This window comes from Canis lupus, chromosome 27 (assembly GCF_003254725.2).
Source record: "Canis lupus dingo isolate Sandy chromosome 27, ASM325472v2, whole genome shotgun sequence".
Classification (NCBI taxonomy): domain Eukaryota; kingdom Metazoa; phylum Chordata; class Mammalia; order Carnivora; family Canidae; genus Canis; species Canis lupus.
Window position 1 is genome coordinate 27,973,555 of NC_064269.1, and position 5,512 is coordinate 27,979,066.

Below are 5,512 nucleotides of genomic sequence, written 5' to 3' on the forward strand. Positions count from 1 at the left end.
GAATTTAGATACAGACCTTAGACCTTTCACAAAAATTAACTCAAAATGGATCATAGACCTAAATGTAAAATGCAAAAGTATCACACTCTTAGAACAGAACATAGGAGAAAACCTAGATGATCTTGGATTTGATGATGACCTTTTGGATACAACACCAAAGGCCAATTCATGAAAGAAATAATTAATAAGCTAGATTTCATTAAAATTAAAAACTCTGTTCCAAGAAATACACTGCCAAAAGGATAAAAAGACAAACCACTGACTGGAGAAAATATTTGCAAAAACATATCTGATAAAGGACTGTTATCCAAAATATACAAAGAACTCCTGAAACATGACAAGTGGGTATAACAACATACAACCTCTAAAATTCTTGGAATTTCCAAGAGTTTTAGTGACAAGAGTATCTTGTTATTCATAACTAGCCAATTTCCACCAGTTCTGAGTTTATGCTACTGGGGTGAGTCAGAGTAGGGGTGCTAAGAGAGCTATGACCCAGTGATTAGAGGGTTGGAACATTCAGCTCCACCCATAACCTGGAGGAGGAAAGGGAGGTTAGGGATTGAGCTCTATCACAACCCTCCACAAAGAGATTGGAAGAATTTCTGAGTTGGTAAACACATTAAAATGCTAGGAGGAAAAAAAAAAAAAATGCTAGGAGGGTGTGTGTCCAGAGTGGGTGTGAGAGTTCCACACCCGTCCCATCCCTATAGATTGCCCTAAGCATCTCTCCATTTGTCTGTTCCTGAGCTGTAGCCTTTGTAAGAAATGAGTAAACACAATGGAAGTGTTTTCCTGGGTTCTGTAAACTATTCTAGCAAATTACTAAATGCAAACGGGGTTCATGAGAACCCCTGAATTTGTAGTTGGTTAGGCAAAAGTGTAGGTAGCCTGAGCAACTCATTTGCAGTTGGCATCTGAAGTAAGGGCAGACTTTTGAGTCTGAGCCTTTTTTATCTGTGGCATCTGATACTAACTGTAGGTAGATCATGCCAGAATTTAATCAAATTGTTGGACACCCAGTTGGTCATGGAGAACTAGAGAATTGGAGAATTGATTGGTGTTGGAAAAGACACCATATATCTGGTTTCAGGACAAAAAAAACAACCCTCACAATAAGAAAACAAGTGACTTTCTCCCTGTGGAAGAAAGGAAGAAAGAAAAAAAGAAAGAAAGAAAGAAAGAAAGAAAGAAAGAAAGAAAGAAAGAAAGAAAGAAAGAAAGAAAGAAGAAAGAAAGAAAGAAAGAAAGAAAGAAGAAAGAAAGAAAGAAGAAAGAAAGAAAGAAAGAAGAAGAAAGAACGAAAGAAAGAAAGAAAGAAAGAAAGAAAGAAAGAAAGAAAGAAAGAAAAGAAAGAAAGAAAACGCCTGGGTGGCTTGGTGGTTGAGCAGCTGCCTTTGGCTCAGGGCGTGATCCTGGAGTCCTGGGATCGGGTCCCATGTCTGGCTCCCTGCGTGGAGCCTGCTTCTCCCTCTGCCTGTGTCTCTGCCTCTCTCTTTCTGTGTCTCTCATGAATAAATAAATAAAATCTTAAAAAAAAGAAAGAAAAAGAAGAAAGAAAGAAAAGAAGAAAGAAAGAAAGAAAGAAAGAAAGAAAGAAAGAAAGAAAGAAAGAAGAAAGAAAGAAAAACAACTGATTTTAAAACACACAAAAGACTTGAATAGGCCCCTCACCAGAAAAAAATATACAGAGGGCAGGCAAGCACAGGCAAAGATGCTCAACATCATATGTCATTATGGAATTACACATTAAAACAACAATGAGATACATTAAATACCTATTATAATGACTAAAATCCCAAACTCTGACAATACCAAATCCTGGCAAAGATGAGGAAGAGGGGAAACTCTCATTTACTGCTTATAGAAATACAAAATGGTACAATTACTTTGGAAGACAGTTTGGCAGTTTCTTACAAAACTAAACCTATTCTTGCCATATAACCCAGTAAACATGCTCCTCGAAATTTACCCAAATGTGGGGCCACCTGGGTGGCTCAGTGATTGAGTGTCTACCTTTGGCTCAGGTCTTGGGACCTGGGATTGAGTCCCTCATCAGGCTCCCCGTGGGGAGCCTGCTTCTCCCTCTGCCTCTGCCTTTTTCTCTGTGTCTCTCATGAATAAATGGGTAAAATCTTAAAAAGGAAATTTACTCAAATGTGTTGAAAATTTATGTTAACACAAAAAGCTGTAGCCACATGTTTATAGCAATTTTTTTTTTAATTTTTATTTATTTATGATAGTCACACAGAGAGAGAGAGAGGCAGAGACACAGGCAGAGGGAGGAGCAGGCTCCATGCACCGGGAGCCCGATGTGGGATTCGATCCCCGGTCTCCAGGATCGCGCCCTGGGCCAAAGACAGGCGCTAAACCGCTGCGCCACCCAGGGATCCCTGTTTATAGCAATTTATTCATAATTGCCCAAATTTGAAAACAACCAAGATATCCAGTAGGTGGATGGGTAGACTGTGGTACATCCAAAGCAATAGCATATTATTCATCACGAAAAAGAAATGAGCTATTAAGCCATGAAAAGGCATGGAGGAAAAAAAAAAAAAAGGCATGGAGGAAAATGAAGTGCATATTACTAGGTAAAAGAAGCCAATCTGAAAAGGCTACATACTGCATGGTTTCGACTATAAGACAGTCTGGAAAAGGCAAAACTAGAGATACTGTAAAAATATCAGTGGTTCCCAGGTGTTGAACCCGCAGAGCACAGAGGATTTTAGGGCAATGAAACTATTCTGTATAGAAGGGTGGATACATCTTGCATATTTGTCCAAATCCACAGAATGTCCAACACCAAGAGTGAACCCCAATGTAAACTATGGACTTTGAGCAACCGTGTGTCAATATGGTTTTATCAATTGTTAACAAATGTACCACCTTAGTGTCAGATAGTGGGGGAGGCTGTCTGTGTGTTAGAGTAGGGAGTATATGGGAATACATTTTCCTCTCAGTTTGGCTGTGAAACTGAAAATGCTCTAGAAAGTGAAGTCTAGGGGTATCCAGGTGGCTCAGTTGGTTGGGCTTCTGACTCTTGGTTTTGGCTCAGGTAGTGATTTTAGGGTCCTGAGATAGAGCCCCATTGTTGGGCTCCACACTCAAGGTGGAGTCTGCATGCCCCTTTCTCTCTCCTCCTCCTCCAGCCCTCTCTATCTCTCATAAATAAGTACAATCTTTTATTTATTTATTTTTAAATATTTTATTTATTTATTCATGAGAGACACAGAGAGAGAGAGAGAGAGGCACAGACACAGGCAGAGGGAGAAGCAGGCTCCATGCAGGGAGCCGGATGTGGGACTCGATCTGGGGTCTCCAGGATTACACCCTGGGCTGAAGGCGGCGCTAAACCGCTGAGCCACCCAGGCTGCCCTAAGTACAATCTTTTAAAAAAGAAAAAAAGAAAAAAACGAAGTCTAGTTTTTGTTTTAAAAAAATAATAACCAAAAAATAATAATAATAATAATAATAATAACCAGGGATCCCTGGGTGGCGCAGCGGTTTGGCCCCTGCCTTTGGCCCAGGGCGTGATCCTGGAGACCCGGGATCGAATCCCACGTCGGGCTCCCGGTGCATGGAGCCTGCTTCTCCCTCTGCCTGTGTCTCTGCCTCGCTCTCTCTGTGTGTGTGTGACTATCATAAATAAATAAAAATTTAAAAAATAATAATAATAATAACCAAGAAAGTAATAGATACATATCTTGGAGACATTTCTATATTGGTATTTTGAGTTTTTTCAGTTTATTTGATAGTTTTATGGTATGGGTGTACTAGAATTTCCTTCCAACGGCCTTTTCAGTGTCTTCTAATCTTTTGCAGTTTTTACAAACCACAGTGTTGTAGTGTCTGTCATTTCACATGTGTACATGTGTATTTTTAGGATAAATAAGCATTTGTAATTTCTATAGGTGCCACCAAATCACCTCTATAGAGATTGTATCAATTTATATTCTCTCTTTTTTAAAGATTTTATTTTTAAGCAATCTCCACACCCAATATGGGGTTCAAACTTACAACATTGAGATCAAGACACAAGCTCTACCTACTGAGTCAGCCAGGCACCCCTCAATTTATATTCTTACCCACAAAATATGAATTTCTGTGTCTGTTTCTCACAACCTCACAACAGAATGTCTTAGCAAATATTTGGATCTTTGCCAATCTGACAGGCTTAAAAAATGTTATTCCAGGTCGTTTTTTAAAAAACTTTTTCATATGAGTAATTTATATTTTCTGCTTTTTTAAATATAGATTTTAATTTTTAGAAGATTAATCCATCTGGAGCAGTGTGAGGAAGATTACTATTTTTCCTTCAATATGATGAAATACCGAGATATTGTCTACTCTTTATTTATTTGAAAGGTTCCCTCTTTCTGGATGCTGTTCTTTTTTGTAGCTGTATTTTTTTATGCCCAATACCAATTTCTTAATGGTTTTTTAACAACTATGGCACCAGACTATGCTTCAGTATCTAACAGGGCAAGACTTTACTTACTCATCTTCCTTTTCTAAAATTGTTTTTCTATTCCTTGTCATTTATTCTACCAAATGAATTTAAGAATCAGTCTGTCAATGTATATAATGAAGTCTCTATAAGAAATGATGAGGATTTATACTGAATTTGTAGGGTGATTTCATGGGATGACTGGATTTCAATTTAGGAATGTGATTTGTCTTTCCACTTCAGCCTTCTTTTCCTTCCTTCACTAATGTTTTCTATTTCTTGTTAAGTTTATTCCTAAAGCACTCTAGCACCTCTTCTACATTTCTATGCCTCTCAATTTGCAAACCCTAAGGCACTCTAGGGACTCTGTTGCTATACTGACTCAGATCTTTTATTTTTTTTTTTAATTAATCTCTATACCCAACTTGGTGCTTGAACTTACAACCCTAAGATCAAGAGTCACATGTTGTACTGAGAGCCAGCCAGGTCCCCCTCAGATCTTTTTTTTATTACATTTTTTTCCCGAACTTTTGCATGGTTATTCCTATTGTGTAGCATAACCCTTTTTAAATTTGTCTTTAATTTTATTTATTTTTTTAAAAAGATTATTTATTTATTTATTCATGACAGACCCACAGAGAGAGGCAGAGACACAGGCAGAGGGAGAAGCAGGCTCCATGTACGGAGCCCGATGTGGGACTTGACCCCGGGACTCCAGGATCATGCCCTGGGCTCAAGGCAGGCACTAAACCGCTGAGCCACCCAGGGATCCCTAATTTCTATTTTTGTAATGAGATGTATCTTATATCTGGTGACTCTCTTTCAAAATGATTTGTATTATTTTTCCTAAATTGACACAAGATTTTGAACAGGAATGAAACCTAAAAAAAAAATTTTTTTTAAGATTATTTATTCATGAGAAACCCCCAGAGAGAGGCAGAGGCATAGGCAGAGGGAGAAGCAGGCTCCCTGCAGGGAACCCAATGCGGACAGGATCTTGGATCCCAGATCACGACCTGAGCTGAAGGCAGGCGCCCAACCGCTGAGCAACCCAGGCATCCTGAA